Source organism: Protopterus annectens, chromosome 10.part0 (assembly GCF_019279795.1).
Source record: "Protopterus annectens isolate FY-2018-M chromosome 10.part0, PAN1.0, whole genome shotgun sequence".
NCBI classification, from domain to species: Eukaryota; Metazoa; Chordata; order Ceratodontiformes; family Protopteridae; genus Protopterus; species Protopterus annectens.
The window spans coordinates 1,106,795,920-1,106,816,230 of NC_056744.1; the positions used below are offsets into that span (position 1 = coordinate 1,106,795,920).

Genomic DNA, 20,311 nt, shown 5'->3' on the forward strand with positions numbered 1-20,311 from the left:
CCGCAAGGATCCGTCCTGGGTCCACTCCTATTTGGCACCTACTTTTCGGAAGTCCAGGCCAACATGGAGGGACTATGGCTGACCAATTTCGCAGACAACTGCAAGCTGGGAGCCATTATTAACTCCCCAAGTGATATAGATATCCTACAGAAAGGCCTCACTGAGACCAATGACTGGTGTCGAAACCATGGCCTTAAGCTTAATGCCAAAAAATGCATTGTCTCAGTTCCCACTAGTTACCACATCGATGAGAAACCACTGAACACTAAAGGCATTATAAGAGATCTGGGGTCACAGGTTGACAGCAACCTGTCCTTCGACCACTGCATTGTCACTGTGGTCAGAACGTCCTTCTATGTGGCACATCTCATTACCAAGGTTTTGCATCCAGGAAGAGAGGTCATCATCTCTCTCTACTCTTCCATCATTAGGCCAATCACTGAATATAATGCCCCATTTGGCATGTATCTTACTAGACACATGCAACCTCTGGAAAGGCCACGAAAGTACCTCACAAAGAGGATCCTAAGCCTTAAACACATGTTCTACATGAACAGACTGAAAAAACTCCAGCTATTCTGTCTTATATCATCTACTAAGATGCAATCTCTGCTTGACTTACAAAGCCATGTCTGACCCAGCTCTGTTAGAAATGCTACATCTAAATAAATCCCAATCCCTCCACACCACACACTCCAGGGACGTCGACCTCATTACCACAATCAACAGAACATGCTGGAGGGACAGGTTCATAACCCAGACACTGCCCATGCTCTTGAATAGACTTCCCATACATGTCAAGCAGAGCACCTCACTGGCCCTCTTTATGAGAAATCTTGATGAGTGGATGGGAAATATAAAGTTCACCCCGGGAATCACACCAGTGGCTCTACTTGATAGATGCTCTGGGAACTAATGTCAGGTGGCACGATGCCAGGGCACTTCTATGGGCTAGGCTTGTAAAGGCTCCAGGGCCATTAGCCTAGTACAAACCTATGAAACTATATCATCAATTTTCGTTTTCCATGTTAGTAGTTTTTCTTGATAATTTTTAATTACTTCATTTATATAATTTTTATCTCTCTTGGTTATTGTCATCATCTCCCAAAACATTTCTGTACTTATATTAAAACATTTTCTCTATTAATTTCTCATTCTGTTCATTTTTCAACTTTAATACTGTGTCCAAGTTTAAAGAAACAGAACAACTGGACTTAATAACTCCAAATCCCCTTCATCTTCACTCATACACAGCCCACCTCTTTTCATTGGGTTTAATCTTGAACCCCATATGAAAGAAAACTCCAACTGCACAATTTATTTTTCACAGTTTTCTGGGGTCATATAAAAATGTAACATATGTGCTATTTTTTCCATTAAAACAATTCACCAGATAAACATTTTTTTCTTGAATGTTAATCTACAAGTCCTTCACTAAGATATACGTATTTCATTTCTTTATCAAACCATCCCATAGCTTCATAACTATATCTTTTTACTCAACCTTTATCCCTAACAAAAGTCCTTCATTCACTGAAAAATACACCTCTTAAAGTTTCACATCACCCAAACCCTTACTTTTATCTTTATTCAAGGTCAGTCCCATTTCCTTTAAACAGCCAATCAAACAAATTAACACCTCCCTCATCCATATTTTATTCCCAGCAACTGCAACTATATCATCTGCATATGCCAAAACTACAAGGATCACTATTTCCTTTTGCATCAGATATTTAGCATATTTCATTTAATAAGCTACTTCAGCCACTACTGCATTCATTACTAATACAAACAATATCCCACTCGTGGGCCATCCATGTCTTATACCACAATTAATTTATATTTTATTTACTCAGCCAACCCATTCAATACCCTTCTCCCTCTCTTTATTATTTTGATATGTGAACATACAGACTCTCCTAATTCTACTACCTATTCCATACTTTTCCATATTATCCCAGAAAGCATCATTCCCTACTGTATCAAATGCCTTGCTAATATCACCGACCATAAGTTTCACATCTTCCCTTTTACTTATAAATATCATCCATAATTTCTTATAATTCCTGGCATCCTTTCTCTTTTATACCATATATACTTTCTTTCATAATATCTTTCATCTTTCCTTCCATTCTTCTCTGTATTACTCTCATAAATATGTAGAATTTGTATTATTCAACATGATAGGTCTCTATTTTTTTTTATTTTGTTCTTTTCTTCTTTCGTCCATATAAATTTTAATACCCCACTACATAACTCTTCATAAACAAACTTTTTTTTTCAACCATTAATTCAAAACATTTACAAAATATTCTCTTTGCTAATCCTTTAATTTCTTGTATATTTCGTACCCAGTACCATCTGGCGCTGATACTGAATCACCATTTATTTTCCTAAACGCTTCATCCACTTCATTAACAGTAACTTATTTTCCATTTTCTTCCTTAAATCATTCCCGTTTTGTTTACTTTCCATTCTCCCTCTCTCATTGCCTTTCTTTTTGCTTATACACATGTTCTACATGCTGTATTACAATATTCATAGTTTGCTCATAGGTTCATAGGTTCATAGGTTCATACTAGGCTATCTGCCCTAGGGCATTTATAAGCCTAGCCAGAATGTGTTTGGCTTTCGCCACCCATTTTAAATTTATTTTGCTATGCCCTTTTTCGAGGTTAGTATACTGTGCCTCTATCTAACAGTGACACAGAAGTGATACCAAAACCTCGATCTCCCATCCACTCATCAAGATTCCTCTTGAAGAGAGTCAATGAGGGACTCTGCCTAACCTGGACTGGGATTTTATTCCAGAGTGAAGGGAGCCTCTGGGTTATGAATCTGTCCCTCCAGCATGTCCTATTTATTTCAGTGCTGAGGTTCAGGTCTCTCGATGGGATTTGGATATTCTGAGGTGCAGCATGTCCATTAATTCCAGGTTGGACATGGCTTTCAGGCACAGATCTCCTCTGAACAGGCGGTATGCCACTGAGTAGAGCTGGAGTTTGGCATCTGTTTGAGCCCTTTGATCCTCTTGGTGAGGTACTTTTGGGGTCTTTCCAGTTGCTGCAGGTGTCTGGTAAGGTACATCCCAAAGGGGCATTGTACTCAATTATGGGCCTGATGAGGGATGAGTAAAGAACGATGACCTCCTGATCTAGATGTGAATCCCTTCATGATTAGGTGGGCTATATAAAATGTTTTTCTAACCACTTTGGCCACGTGGTTGTCAAATGAGAGATTGCTATCAACTTGGGTCCCCAGGTCCCTAATTACTTCTTCTGTACTTAATGGATTTCCACCTATGTGGTAATTTGTGGGCACTTTGTTTTGCCAAAGGGGATGACTATACACTTTTGGCATTTAGCTTGAGGCCATGGCTCTGGCACCAGTTGTCTGTTTCTATGAGGCCCTTTTGGAGGATGAACAAGAGAGGTCCCAGGACTGAGCCTTGTGGGACATCACTTGTAACTGGTTTGGAGTCTGACATGGCTCAACCATGTGGGTTCTGTCCTTGAGCCAGTTTGCAATCCGCTGGTGAGCTTATCTATAATGCCAGGATCCAGTGTTTGTAGGTCCCCAATATCTTTATTGCACATATCCTGTAGTAAGGCTGAGATTGAACAGTAGATTTATGTTTGGGTTTATCTCTTCTTTGAGTTCATGACCTGAGCATCTGAGATGTCAGGGGCAGGACTAATTCTGAGCATATCTGGGAATTACCACCCAGGTTCCTAACATAACTACAGAAAGCCTTGTGATTATCCTTAGTGTCCTGTGCAATTTTAAGCTGGCCTTAGACAATTTTATGTGTGCCCGTAGTTTTTGCTAATACTGATCAGTGATGCCTTCCCTTTTTGGGATTTTGCTTTATCATTTAGTAGCTTCCTCCTTCTATTGTATAGTTTGTTTATGGCTGGGGTCCACCAGACAGTGGAGGATTGGGTCTTGGTTTTATTTGGGAGAAGGATTCCACCTCGGTTTTGAGGAGAGTGAAATTTGCTTTAGAGAAGTTTTTCACTGTGGTTTTCTGGGCAGGGATGTGAATATCCAGTGAGATTAGTTTATGGTCTGATCTTACCAGTGAGGGATACACTTCTGGTCTGGAGCATAGAGTCCCCATGTTGGTGATGATCAGGTCCAGTATGTTTTCCCCTCTTGTGGGAGTGGTAACAAGTTGTTCCATAGCATTTGAGTTTATAAATTCTAGGAACCTTTGGGCTAGGGTGTTGGAGCTAGAGTAATGCTCCCAGTCTATGTTTGGGTAGTTGAAGTCATGTTCTTTTTTAGCATCATTTTTCATTTCCCCTCATTATACTAATATCCTACCTTACTACTGCCCAAACATGCAGACACATTCTTCCTTCTTCCTTGTAAACAACATCTCTGCCTAAACTGGAATGTCTGATTCTTTTCTTTTTCTTTTATATATTTATTGTTCTGTATGATATTGTATTTATCTCTAAATTCTCCAATCCATTTCTTTGCATCTTTCCACAGTTCACTTTCTCTTCTTTTCTTACATCATCCTGCTATTGAAAAACCCACATTTTATGCTTCTTTTTAAATTCCATCCACTATTCATACCAGTTACTATAAAAGTCCTTCATAGTTATACGATCCCTCCATAAATGAATTGCTACCCACTCTCCAAATTCATCCTATAATTACTCGTTTATTATTTGTATTCCCTTTCTTATTTTAATATACTCCCTTTCTTCTGTTACCACCATCCATGTTGCTAAATGATTAGAAAACCCTGTCTCTACTGTATCACCGTCTGCTATACCCAAATCTTCCAATAGTACAAAATAATCTATTTCAGATCCAACTGCCCCTTTTCTATAAGTCCATTAACTTTTATTCTATACAGCTAACTTATCACATTTCATTGTTTGTTGTATTTTTTAACATCTTTCCCTTTCTTTTTCCATGTTCCCCTTAAATCACAAAGTTCCTTGCAATAATGGCTTTTGTGTTAACTACCACATAATCTAATATTCGATGAAGCAGATTATCTCTTCTCTTGCCATGTGTATATGCATATAATGCTATAATTCGGGTCTTCATTAGATCAGCAAATGCTTGAACAAGCGAACGCTGATTGATCGTCCTTATATTACTGAATGTTCAAAATATCGAAGCAACAGAAACCCAAATTTTTTCCTAGGGAAAGAATGCGGTTGTCCGTTTCTGTTGCTTTGGTATTTTCAGTGCTGTGGTGGAAAGTTACGGTTCGGATTCAGGTAAGTGTGCAATTGTGTGGATGTGAGTGTTAGGGTGGGTTAGGTGAGTTAGTGTTAGGGCTCGGGTTAGGTATGTGTGTGATTGTGTGGATGTGAAGGTTAGGGCGGGTTTAGGTGAGTTAGGGTTAGGGAGTGGGTGAGGTGAGTGTGCGATAGTGACAGACCTTAGGGTTAGGGTTTGGGTTAAGGTAAGTGGATAGTTAGTGGTGTGTGCATAGTTTAGTGTAGGGTTAGGTGTCAGATTTTAGGTGTATGTGTGTCGATTTCTGTTTGTTTGGTGTGCTTGTGTTGTGTGTATGTGTTTTGGATCATCGATTTTTTTTCCCTAGGAAAAAAATCACTAATCTGACAGTTTGAGATTGTAATCTTTCACCTACATAAGGTCAATCAATCAGTGTTCGTTTTTTTAAGCGTTCACTGATCTAATATAGACTCGATAATTCTGTACACATTCTCTCCACTTCGCATCCACAACAGTTAACCTTCCCATCTTTACTAACATTATAGCTAATATTTTTACTGTTTTTTTAAACATATTACAGTCACTCCAGAACAGCATTTACTTCCTGAGTTTCACATTATTTTCCTCCCTACAATATTTCTGTTTGCATTCTTTCTAGACTTGTCAGGAATCTTACATCCTCTACAAAGTGTAATATCTAGATCATATTTAACATACCTTCCAGTATCCCTATCCTTCTTAGAATATCAATAATAATATTCACACATACTGAACTCACTCTAAAATTATGAGGTTTAAAGTGAGCTAGACTTTTCAATAGTTTTCTGTCTGACAGACAGAACCACACTGCTGTCACCAACAGAACAACTCTCTTCTCCTTCAATTACTGCACAACTTCTACCTGCTTCTGTACCAGGAGCAGAAGCAGGAAGTACAGCAACAAAAACATGAAAGGAGCATAGGAAGTTCCCTGATGCTCTGGCCAAATTTTCCCTAGTAGTATTAATACCACCTTAGTTGTCCCCTAAAAAGAGGCTACTATCCCAGTGGGACTAACTTGGTCAACAAAGGATAAACAAAAAATAAAATAAAACATATAGAGCATTAGTATTAAATGGAATGAGACACATGGAGGGGGTGTGATGGCCAGGCCTTTTAGTAAGGAGTAAAGTTAAGTTATCTACTTGCGTAGATTTTGTGATCATTAAAAATTTCATTGCCCTGATTCACTGTCAATGTGACACCTCAGATGGGTAGTAACAGAGTAAAGCTAGCTGACTCTTAGGGGCAGCTAAAAAGGCTTTAATGCCTTCCAAGTTATGACCTCTGTTTTGACGATTATTCTAGAGGTCTGGGATACAGTTGCGCAAAGACCTGTTACCAGATTTTGCCAATGTTTTTGACATTTTCAAGTAACTGATAGGGTGAACTCAGCAGACTTTTTGGTTGAAGTCAGACTTGATAATCAAACAAGGTCAGGGCAGGGTTTCTTAGAGTGACTTAGATTAAGTTTTGACTGAAATATATTTCACAGGACAATAAGTCAGATCTATTCATCTAGGGTTTTGAAACACATGATAGTTTTATGCTGGTGTTCACATATCTAAGGCCAAGCAGACAGTCTTGCATTCAAGGGAAGAAAGAACATTAGAGTTCTTTTAAATGTTACTTTAGGAAAGAGTACAAGCATCTACTTTACTTAATGTGGCTTCTGAAGTTAGTAGGTAACTTATTCTAGAAGTCCCTCAGGCTTTGGTGCATTTTTTTTCAAAGCTGTCTCTGCAATGTACTTGAAGATTATCTTTTGATATATTACTGCTCACAGGTATTTCCACTGTAGTCTATTTGTACAGGACATATGACCCAAAAATGAGGTATTGACTTCTTAACAGAGCATATTTGTTTAATATTCATTCAGTATCACCTTATCTATTTGTCAGTCACTGCAATAGGGATTTGAACTTCTTTCGCACTGTTAGTTATCAGGTCTGAAATGACAGAGAAAGGTTTCATTATCAGCTTGTATGATAGTTACTTCCTCAGACTGTTTGTTCAACTCATAATACATAAAGAAACACAAAGAACTGTTACATCAGCCCTTATGGGTCTCCAGATTTTATTGGTAAGGTTCTGTGTTGGTTATTTTCTATGCAATAGTCTTACTATCCAGGACAAGCACATTTTGAGCCCTACTACTCTCTTGGAAGCATTCCAGTTTCCCTTAAGCACCTTAACAAAAGTTGGTGACATATTGTATCAAAAACTTTATTAGCTTATGTTTTCAGCCTGAGGTGCAGCAGTTAGTGTTGTCACCTCACAGCAAGAGGTTCTCCGGTTTGATCCTTGGCTGGGGTGCCTTCTGTGTGGAGTCTGCATGTCCTCCCTGTGGTCGCGTGGTTTCCTCTGGGTGCTCCGGTTTTCTCCCAAAGACATATTGTAGGTGGATTGGACACTCTGAATTGGCCCTAGGTGTATGTGTGCCTTCTGTGGAAGTGTGGGTGCCGGGCTGGCAACTCGACACCGTAAAAACTTCACTGCCAATCATGAGCGGACAAGTGATCTGCTGTGGTGACCCCTAACCAGGAAAAAGCCGAAAGAAGAAGTTTTCAGCCTGTTAACTCATTTCCTTTAATGTAGCTCTGGAAGTTTGCTCTGTAAATTCCAATGGGTGGAGCGTAAATTTTTTGATAAAATCAAATGATGTTCTCAAATTTCAAACAAATGTTTATATCTCTGAAATCACTGGAGTTACTAAGGAAATATAAATGTCAAACTCTCCAGCACAATATCGTTTTATAGTGGTAATTAGATTTTAGGTCTTAAACTGGATTTTCTAAATCACAGTAAACATTAACTATTACATTTACAATATTTTGTAAACAGTTTGCAATATTTCAGCAACCCCACAAGTTATACACATACATTCTGCATCATTTTTTTCATCCAGCTGCATATGAGGCCAAACAGTTATGTCTATGCTACTTGGTTCTCAAGATATTTAGAGAAATAAGAAATGTATAACAATATAAATAAATATTATATGAACAACAAATAATATTGCTTTACATGCACTAGACAGAGGTCAAATACTAATGCAACTGTGTTTGCCACTGTGTAAGCTTTAAGATTAAATATTTTGATATTTTGTATGTAGCATGGTTTTAGAAGTATTAATGCAAATATAAACACGCAACATTTGCCACATAGAGGTGTCTGTAGCATGTAACTGCAAAAACAGCTGGAGGCATCACTAGGGTGTAATGAGTGAACCTCTCTCAGACCATGTTAAAGTCTTTGAGCCTCTCTTGATAGCAAAAAAAATACTTTGGTCCTACTTGGCATATGCTGAATTGTAGTAGAGCGCACCTACTTTATAACTCTATGTACACACCATACACACACACACACACACACACACACACACACACACACACACACACACACACACACACACACACACACACTTAAAATAATCAAGTCTGGAATTAAAGTATCATTATTAAATTTTTACTTATTTTCAGACAAATCATTCATTGCCTATTCCATATGATATTATTAAACAGTTAACATTCTAAGTACTTATCTTTTTCAGACTTGCTCAGACCTCCACTGGAGCTGGTCAAGACTTGCCAACAAAGCTGGCTTTACAATTTGAGAAATATTGTCTTTGAGTAATCTAGATATATTGCTTGTATATAGTAATATTAGTTCATGTGCCAGGTAATATAGTCAGCCACTTTAGCTATGACTATTTCCATGTCATTTCCCACTCTGAGGTCATATTGAGGTTTAATTAGTATGTAGTATGTAGTATGTAGCATGTAGTATGCAGTATGTAGTTAGACATGGGATTAATGTCAGGAAAACCATTTGGTTCAGAACCTTTACAAGAGGTCTTAAAATTCAAATTAATCTACAGTTTTCAGACTTAAAGTAGTCTATGATTTTGGGAAATTGAATTACCTGACACAGGGGGGCATCTTTGGTAGTTCTGTGAGTGTGATTATCCTCCCATCTGTTCCAGTTTGGCAGAAGAACTGAGAATCAGAAGAAATGTTTCAGTCAAGACTTCCTAAAGGTAAGTCCATTACTGAAATGGTGCCCTGGTCCCCACTTGTTTTCAGCTCATCTTCAAATCGGATAGTCTGAAAGCTGTATCCATCTTCCATTTCTGTAGTTAATGAAGTCCTCAAAATACACACACCAACGTTATAACCTGAAGAGGTGCTCCAGAGTATAGAAACCATCTGTCTATCCGTTAACTGGCAGAAGTGTGTTAGGGGCTGGCATGATCCAATGAAGCAGCCTTTTCAGTCTACCACTCTTAATCATTGGTATTCATCTAAAAAACTGTGAATACAGGCACCTCAAAAGAAAATAACTCAGGCAAAATACTCTATAAATAGTTGAAGAGTTCTGTTTTTATTCACAATATACTTCTTCAGAACTGAATACATTAAAAACAGCACCTTTTAAATAATCTTCTACTCCTCCCACCTATTTAACTAATTTCCTCCAACAGAGCTCTGGAAGTTTGCACTGTTACTTCCAATGGGTGGAGCCTAAGCTTTCTGACTGAAATATGTTCCTATCTCTGGAACCATAATGATTACTAAAGAAATGTAAATGGAAAACTCTTACGTACAACCTATTTTCATAGTCGCAGTATTCTTCAGGTTCTGTGTTTTATTATGGATTTTATAAGTCACAGTAAACACAGTAACTATTAAGTTTGTAATATTCTGTAAACAAATTATAATGTCTCTACAACCACTCAAGTTACACACATACTTTCAGGAACATTTTGTTCACCCATATGAGAGCTTTCATATGATGCTAAGCAATTCTGTTTTGTGCTACTTGGTTGCTAAGATATTTAGAAAACCATGACATTTAATGATGACATAAATAAATATTACATGAATGACAATTAATTTTCTTTACCTGCATTAGACAGAGGTCAAATATCAATGGAGACTTGTTTGCAATTGTGTAAGCTTTAAGATGAAATCAGTTAAAACTTCATATGTAGCATGGTTTTGGAAATATTAATGTATGAGCAATTAATATCTGCTGCCTAGAGGTGTTAGTAAGATGTAAATGCAAAAACAGAATTCAATTGATTCCTTCTTTACATGTTAATTATACTTAACAGATGAATGGTTCATCAGGTGTCCTATTATCAAAGGTTCAAAAAAGTTGTGCATCAAAGTAATCCTTAACTGTACTTAATTTGTTAATTCTGTTATCTATAAATCATGGTCATTATTATATATTTTTGCAATAAAAAAATCTTTTAACACATACTTGATATTAATTTGCATATTAATTGCATCATTCAACTGGGGGGGGGGTCATAGCATCCAATTTTATTTGTAACATTACCTATATTTTCTCTAAAAGACTATTAATATCACCCTGTCTAGTTTGACTCGAGCATAGTCCCACACAAAAAAATTAAAATTCTTAAATTGCTACATTAGACCATGGAGAATCTCATATCCCCCACTCCTGCCTGCAATCTGGGGTTAAGGGAGGAATGGATAAGAAGTCATTCATTTAATTAGTGAGTATAATAAATTCAGATGCAGTCAATGTTGTAGAAAGGGGCACATAGTAAATAAGTGTAAAGCAGAATGCAGGCTGCACAAAAATGGTAATTTTGGTTTGACTGTAAAGAAGATCAGGAGATTAAGGGGAATAGTAAGAGTTGTTGAAAGCAAGTACTAAAGTTATGAAAAAGTATATAAATTCTAAGGATCAAAACAGTGAAAAAGAAATGAAATGGGAAAGAACTTACAGACAGTGTTAGCGGGGGGAACACATTTATAATATTGAAAATGACATTCAGATAGGGAACAAGAGATAGAAATAGAACTGGGAATATACTTGAAGAATTAGGAGAAGGGCAGTCTGATCATGAAGGGACAAAGTAGGAAGACAAGAGATAGCATGGAATTAATTCAATAGGGGAAATAGTGAAAGTATGAAAGAAATAAGAAAACCTTTTTCACCATAAATAAAAAAAGAGAAAATAATGCAAGAGTAGTTTTACTGAATGTAAACAGTATTTTGAATGATGTTAGGAGAATTTGCGTTTTTAGAAGTGTGTGGGAAACTGGTGTAGATATAATTGTATAATGAGGCACGAGTCATTACTAAAATAGAGTTCAAACACAGCAAAACATTGGGTAAAATGTGTTTTATTTAATCTTAGTCAGGACTTGTGTTCAGGAGTTCTTTTTCCTTTTAACTTACTCACTCCAATGGAGCTCAGAAAGTTTGCACTGTAACTTACAAAGCCTTTTGACCAAATCAAAATATGTCCTCACATTTCAAACAAATGTTCATATTTCTGGAACCATAGGGGTTATGAAAGAAGTATAATGGTAAACTTTTCAGCACAAGCTATTTTATAGTGATAGTATTCTTTAGGTTCTAGGTCTGAAATTGAATTTTATAAGTCACAGTAAACACAGTAACTATTACATTTGCAATATTTTGTAAACAACTTACAGTATCTCAGCAACCACTCAAGTTATTCATATACTGTCAGCAGCATTTTATTAATCTAGCTGACAGCTTTAATATAAGGCTAAAGAGTTCTGTCTTTGTCACTTCGTTGTTGAGATATTTAGAAAAAATGTGAAAATTATATCTATATAAATTAATATCATAAAAACAACAGTTAATGTCTATTTACCTGCATTAGACAGAGTTGAAATATTAATCCAGATGAGTTTGCCATTGTGTAAGTTTTAAGATGAATTCGTTTAAAACCTTGTACATAGTATGGTTTTGGAATAATTGATGCAAACATGAACCCACAATATTTGACACCTAGAAGACTCCCTAGGAGTTAACTGCAGATGCACCTGGAGGCATCATTCAGATGTAATGAGTTAAAAAAAAGAAAATGAAAATCATTAAATTATGGTACCTGTAGGTAGGCTAACTCTGCTAGATGGGAACATTAATGTTCTTGGTCAATAGGTGTATATGCACATAGAAATAGAGGAAAGGGAGCACTTATGTAAAGAACTGAAGTCATTTGTGATGGGTAATATTAAAAATAATATTAATGGTGAAATTAAAAGGAAAAACAAGGCCATAAATAATGAGATGGAGACGACTAATTCTAGAGAAACAAAGACAGCTTACCTACAAATGAGGATAATTAAAAAGAGAAATGCATTGTTTATTGTTATCTGAAGAAGTTGAAGATGTGGAAGATGTTATAATCATAACAGTTTTTTTTTCAGATCATGCAGTGATTTGTATAGAAACTTGTGAGGATAGCAATACAGTTAAATACACTAATGGTATCAAAGCTGGCAGAAAAAAATATTGAGGTGCCTCCTTACTTAGAAAAATTAAACAACTATGGATGGACATCTAACTATGAGATACTTTTATAGTTTCATAGTTTCATAGTATAGTACTAGGCTATCTGCCCTGGGGCATTTGTAAGCCTAGCCATAGTGATGTGGCTTTTGCCACCCCATGAAATGGTACAAAAATGTACAGAATAAATCTAGAATACTGTGCCTCTGTCTAGTAGTGACATAATGAAGGTCCCCTTATATAATAGAATTAGTTTACTGTGCCCCTGTCTAGCAGTGACACAGATGTGACCCCTGGGGTAAACTTACGATCTCCCATCCATTCATCAAGATTTCTCTTGAAGAGAGTCAGTGAGGGGCTCTGCCTAATACAAACTGGGATCCTGTTCCAAAGCATGGGAAGCATCTATACTTTCTGAATATTCAGATAATAAATTTTGGATTAACCTTTTTGAGGACTTTTTCAGTCTATATTATGCCATTTGCCTTCCATTTCTTTTTAAAAGTGGAAGTAATACTTTGGGTTTATTGGTTTCTAGTCAGTTTAAGAATTGCCAATAAATTCAGTGGACTTCTCGTTTATATTTAGTACCAGTGCTTGTGGTGTCTGTTCTTTTTGTGAAATAAAGGTTTCAGGTTTTGATGTTATTAATTCAGTCCTTTTTGATGTTAAATGATTTTATTCATGTGATTGCATGGGTGTAGTCCATACCATTAAATGCACTTGTAGTTTATTATATAGCAGTGAGACTAAAAGAACATTTAAGATTAGGCCATGGGTTCACTGAAGGGATATTAAATTAGTTAAAACTAACAGACCATTAGGAATACATTTCTTAGCATCCCACAACAAGCATTGCAGACAAATAGTAGCTACTGTTTTTGATAAGTTATAATGACACCTTTTCATTCTCATTTGTGTATTTTGAAAGATGATTTTAAAACATAAGGAAATAAAAAAATGATTGGAAACATTTAATTTAACTGTTGTAATCATTTTATTTTATTGTTTGCAATTTTTTAATTATTTTATTATTTAAACATGTGCTTTGTATCTATTGGTCACTTCCTTGAAGACATTTTTAACCCTAATATTTGTTATTACATTTATCTTTTTATTTCTTTCATGTTTATTTGTTTGTAGTTAATCATACTTTTATAAATCTTGGATGAAATGGTGTGTTATTTTTTAAGGAAAGGTACAAGAAATAAAAACAGTGTATTTGCAGTTGGAATTGAGGTATAGAAAAAAGAATCATGAATATATAAAATTAACATCAAATGGAACAGGATTTAGATAATGTTAATATGGAATATTTTATGAAGGAAATGGCGATGTGTGAAAAAGTACAGAGAATGTTAAATGATTGCTGTAAAAGTAACGCTATTATCTGAGGGGAAGCAAGAAAAAAGTTTTCTCTGTAATGAGCAAAAATTGTGAGAAATAAAAGTGTAATAAGAGAGTGACAAGACAAACAAGGTAATATAACATCTAAAATATAAGCAGGATGAAGATATTTTTAAAAGTACAAAATGCAGGTAAGAATGAAAGCTTTATGAAATGAGAGGTATTTGAAGGAAATGTTAAATTCTTACAGAAAAAACATTAGAAAAAAATATATTCAAACATGAAGGCTTATAACTTTAAATAATACTGATTTTAATAAAAATTTTACAGATAATGTTTGAACACATGTTACAGGAAGTTCTGACTATAGGAATATATGGTAGGAAAGGAAAGAGGAGTCAAGAATGATCAGCAAAAGAAGTGCAGCATGGCATAAATAGGGAAGGGGATGCAAAATGGTTGGTAAGGGATGTTAACAAAGCTTTTGATAATTTGGATTATATAAGTCTATGGAATATACTTGAACAGTATAATAATAAAGGAACGATACTGAGATTATTACAATCAAAATGTGAGAACAAGGTCATACATCCTAGCTTCTCAGGAACTAAACACTATTTTTGTAACAGTGTACCTGGTGCTCATGCTAAGTTGCTTTACTGTTGCTGTCATTTTGTTCTTTACCATGTGCATTCTGGGGGATGTTGTTCATTTACCATTTCTTTTACTATCTGGGAGTAGGAATTACTGTGTGTTTTTTCTTGCAGGCTGTTTTAAGCTCCGTATTGGCCTGAGGGTTTGGGTTGCGGAGAATGGAAGACTGATCAGTTCATATTATGGGAAGTGGGCAGTTGTTGGAGGAGCAACTGATAGAATTAGAAAGGCTTATGCCGAGGAGCTGGCACAACATGGGTTGAACATTGTCTGATCAGTAGATCCCAGGACAAGCTAGATCAGGTTGCTAATGAAATCAAGCAGAAATTTAAGGTAGATACTAAAACAGTTGCAGCTGATTTTGGACAAGAAGGAATATATAAGAAAATAGAAGCAGGACTGTCAGGCCTTGAGATTGGAATTGTAGTGGACAATGTTGGTGTATCTTACTCATACCCTGAGTATTTCCTTGAGGTTCCAGACCTTGAAAAGATAATTGACAACATGAGCAGCATAAACATCACATCTGTTTGCAAGAGGACATGACTGGTGCTGCCTGCTATGCTGGAGAGGTCCAAAAGAATTAGCATAAACATATGCTCTGCTAGTGGAATGTACCCTGTTCCATTGCTAACCATCTACTCAGCAACTAAGGCATTTGCAAATTTCTTTTCCCAAAGTCTGTATGCTGAGTACAAGAGCAACGGCATTATTATTTAAAGTGTCCTAACTTTTATGTGGCTACCAAGATGAGCAAGATTTGTAAACCAACGTTTGGCAGGCCTAGCCCTGAACATTATATCCATTCAGTGGGTCTCCAGACTCAGACCAATGGCTATCTGGTTCATGTTTTTTGGGATGGATCACTGCAGATGTGCTTCCATTGTCGTTTAGCACCAGGATGGCACTGAATATGAACAAAGGTCTGCAAGCACATTTTCTAAAAAAACAGAAGGAAAAACAATAAGCAGAAGAAGCTTCTACAACTATATGGGCTTTGCCCATTCACTTTACTCTCCTGCCTGCTTCAAGTCTTTCCTAACCAAGTGATAACATGTTCAAATGCAGTGACAGGACTTCTGGAAAAGTTGTTTATATTAATATTTAGTGTTAAGGCAGTTGAAAAATGATGAGCACTTTTTCATGAAATGCATACATTTAGGTTACTGTTTGTTTGTTTTGTGTGTCTGAATTAATCATTCCCAGAGCTTTGAATGCTCCTTTTCAGCTATATTGTCATTCTTGTGCTTAATTCGAAGCAGTTGTTTGATGTTAACAACCATAGGTTTTACTGCTTCTTCTTTACAATATTTTTCTGTCACATGTATAGTCCATAGCTCATAAATATAATCTTTTCAGCTGCATTTTTAGTAGGAGCTCCACTAGGTTTCATTTACACATATGTCAGCACACCATCTTCACATACTAAACTGCATGCAGTCCCCTTCCCTTCTCAGCAATTCACTCTTCATGAGCTTTTTTTTCAAAGCATCATCAAATGTTTTTTTGCTTGCAGCATCACTGAATTATTCTGCTCTCCATCATAAAGTTCACTTTGGAGTGACCAGTAGTTTTGTGTTCTTCACATTAGAGGTATCTAAATGCTTATTAAAAGCAGGTTGGAACAGAGCCCTGGGTTGTCACCACTCTGGAGCCTTTAATTAGCTGGTACTGTTTTGCAATGTGGCAATCCTGGATTCAGGCCTTATGCTCCCGAAAAGAATGACCACTTGTACTGTCAGTCTCCAGATGACCTTGCCCTGTGACTCAGCATCCAGAAGCTGACTTATTTTGCTTGCATGTCATAAAGACCAAAAGGATTTTACAATTGGCCATCCATCTCCAAATAAACATTCTAACTAAAACTATGGGCAAATTTGGCAGGAGAATTTACCTTTGTATTGGAGTTTTATCCAATATTTTATCCCATATGCCCAATTCACTTCCCTTTGGAAAATCAGGTCTTAGAGAAACTGCGCCTTCTGTGACATGGGTGAGAGAGTTACCATTAACAAAATGCTTAGAATAGAATTAAAAGTAGCTTCCTTATATCTATATCCACATTTGGCATGTTGGATGCTATAACTGAGACTTTGTCTGCTAATGCTTGTGTACTTGAACTATTTGGCTCAGGTTGTCTGACTTTTTTGTGCAGTTTCTTTAGGCTATCTGTGATGTTTGTTTTAGAAATGAAATCCTCTTACTTGAGCATTCTTAAGCTGTCATAGATCTCTGAAAAATGGGTAAGGATTTTTTGCTGTAAAACGTATGCATATTTCTCCATTTCCTTTTCCTGCAGATCTTCCATATCTTCCACAGCTAGAAAAAAATATGAAAGTATAGCCTTTTGTGCTATTTGAGCTAAGCTAAAACACAGAGCAGTAGTAGTATGAAATATTTGTACATTAAACACCAGACAGTAGTAAAAAATCTTGTTGCGATCAAATTTTCTTCACTTTTTCAAGTTCTTTGAACCAAAACAACAAATCTTGTTGCGATTAAAAATAGCTTCACTTCTTAGTGACAAAACAACAAAGCTTTACTGGATGAAACTTATATAAATCGGCAGATAAGCGCTGTGCTTATGTAAAGAAACTAGAAATAAATCTTGTGTTTATAAATATGTAAACAACAAAGAAAAAATCAACATTCTATATAAGTCTATAGAAAAGTAAACATATAATTGTGATTGGTTAAAACTTGAATATCTCTTAGAAGATATATTAGAATATAAGTGGTTTTAATATTCCAATGGTTGTCTTGCTTCCATCTTCTGTGTGATTGAATGGAGTGTTTGCAGCCAGGAAATTCAGTAGTAAAACTTTCTCCACTATAGTGCAGGATCACAGGATCTGACAAAAGCAGTACCAGTTATCTGCTTTTCTTCAAATCTACAATTTGGGGTATCAAGGACTGTTTTCCTTAGGAGCCTTCTTTGGAGGTAGGAATTGAACATTTGCTGAAGATGCTCTTTGATACTGCATACAACTGAATCCATCATCTAACTGAAGGACAGAGGCATAACAATCGCACTATTAGATAATGTCGTAGAAGTGTAGCACGCTGTGAAAATGTTTGCCAATCCCTAATATTTTGTTGCATGAAGACTGCATTTCTCTTTGTTCTTTCAAATGTTGATATTTACTTAATGATGCTTTTAGATACATTAAGTATTAGGAATTTAGTAACCGTTTGATATTCTGGGACTCATTAGTGTGAGCCCAGAATTAGTAAAACTAAATGAATAAAAATGCATTCTTACATATATTAAGTCTGAGACTGATGCTTCTTACAGTATTCCTCTTTTCTCTGTGGTATGACAGTTTTGGAGGTGATCAAGTTGCCGGGGGGAGGGGTAGTATTGTAAGCCCCATGCAAAAAAAAAAAGAAGAAAAATTACAGGAATATTCACAATCATTGTTCTGTATTTTTGTTCTAGGAATCATTTTTATGAGTCTTGGAGTTACATTAAGGAGCCTATAAACTCGTTTGAAGTCCAGCATGATGCAGTTATATGTAGAAGGACTTTAGTCAAGTCAAGGAGGTGCAAATAGATTTGATCATCCGGCATGTAAAAATTGCATTAGAATGCTGTGGTACAGACAAAGAGGGCTTCCCCTTATTGCAGTAACCCCCATTCACTATCCTGGTAGATTTGTGATTCTCTCCCCTACCTAATATGCTGCATTCATCCAGAAGTGCAGTACAAGATTTAGTAAACCAAGCACACATTTGATACAGGCTACTATTTATTTCCACAGCCAGACATCAGACTTCTGCTTATCTGTGGTGAGTGAGCCTTCCTATTATCAGACATCTGCAGATTCATAATACTTACATGCAATACTATGATATGTGGACTGATGAAATCATTGTGACTGGACATTTTGGTTGGTCATCATGCTAAACTAATAGCTACATTATTCAGCTTGTTAAATTGTAAGCTATAAAATAAAAAATAATATCTGCATTCTCTTGCTTGTTTTTCTCTTCTAATAATATGAGAAAACAGCTTGATTGCAAAGGAATATGAACATCTAGACAGATCATTGTTCTTACATCAACCTGCTTAATGCTAAGTTAAATAGTATGTACAGTTAATCTTCTAGTTTGGAACACCAGCAATTTGCACAAACCTTCTGAAACTCAGCAAGAAACTAAAACTTGTATTTTCATGTGTTCATGTCACTGTGACATTGGCAATATATGTTTAAAATGTGTATTAAGTTCTTTGAGAGATGCTTAAAGCTGTTTAGAAAGACCACAGGTTAACTGTATTTATATTTTGTCTGTAACATTATGATTTTCAATTTTCCTGCATGTGTTTGCACTATACTTACATTGCTTTGCAGATTTAGTAATAACAAAGGACTTAGGACAGAAAGAGAAGTTGCCATCTGTATGTGCAGGGGTCTTTTTCAGTTTATTGGTAGTACCTTTAAGCTTTATGCTATTTTATGCTTAGCTTTTATGCTAATGAAAGTGAACTGTAAGCTCCAGTATCTTTAAGGGTTTTTGAATTTGTCTCCACAGGTGGCTTCCTTACTACTTTTTTCTGTGTTCAGAATACAGTCAGTGTAAGCTGCCTGCAAAAAGCATATGTGAGTTACTTTTAAGTGCTGTTAGAAAGGAGGGTGTATACAGACTGTTAGAAGTGTGGAATGATGCATCCCATATCTAGTCAAGTTGTGAGTGTGGCTGTTTTTAAAAGTGAGGATGCAGTTAAACAGAATGCATGAAACTTACAAATAAATGTTGTCTGAAGTTATTCCGTGGTGGCAGATGTGTCCAGTAGGTGCTTTGAAAGGAAGTGACATTCCACTCTAACTGCTGTTGTGTGGTGAGCATAAAAGTACTTGTATAGTTAACTTTTCAACAGGATCCTCTGCTGTGGATGAAACACTTGGATGTATTCTTCTTGTGACCTCTCATGTTGACGTTTCCATAAAAATGTCCTATTTTCAAAATGCACACTCCCCTTTTTACCAGTGTATTGCATCTGCATTGTGGGATCAATGTATTGTGTGCTGTTGATTTCAGGAGGTCCTTTTAACTAAGACAATTTTTGAATAATCTTGAAGTTTGTCTTGCCTATTAATGCATGTAAATAGTTTTGTAGCTTTTACTCCCATTAAACTGTTTGACATAGTTATCTAAAAATGTTATATGCCTTCCTTATTGCTTATATTGTCAACCACCCAAATGAAGAACTCTAACTTGATGATTCACCTCTTCAGACTTTTTGATAAAACGTGTTCTATGCAAAGTGTTAATTAAAACCCCTTCATTGTTTCAGTTTGTAAAATACTGTGAAGGAAATGACATTCCAGGAAATATGGGCGTATGTAAAATGCTAATGTAGTGGTACTGATCAGATATAACAAAAAATTGTTCCGACATTGTTGTTAGGTAAAAACACATTTGGGGAGTATTCATAGCAAAGTCTTTACTGCTATTGCATTGTAAAGGAGTGGGGAGGAGTGTTCATAATGTGAAATATCTGTTGTCTTCTGTTTATAATACATTAAGTTTTTCTGATGAATAAAAATGACTACTACTAATAAAACTAAATATTCTGCATTAAAAAAAAAATATATGAGAACAGCTGTGTGATAGTTTGGCTTTGTGGATGGCCTAGTTCAAGTATTAGTATTTGGTGGGCATCCAGAAAAGAGTGTCTGATGAGTAACGTGTCTTTTTGCAACATGAAAGAGTTTTATAAAGAATCAGAAATATTGCTTAAAGAAACTAGATTGAGATT

The 20,311-nt window shown here is 36.0% G+C and overlaps 1 pseudogene; it reads left to right on the forward strand.

The window, feature by feature from the left end:
- Positions 1 to 15,270, forward strand: part of LOC122814244 — a 65,514-nt pseudogene extending 50,244 nt beyond the window's left edge.
- The last annotated feature ends 5,041 nt before the right edge of the window (positions 15,271 to 20,311 follow it).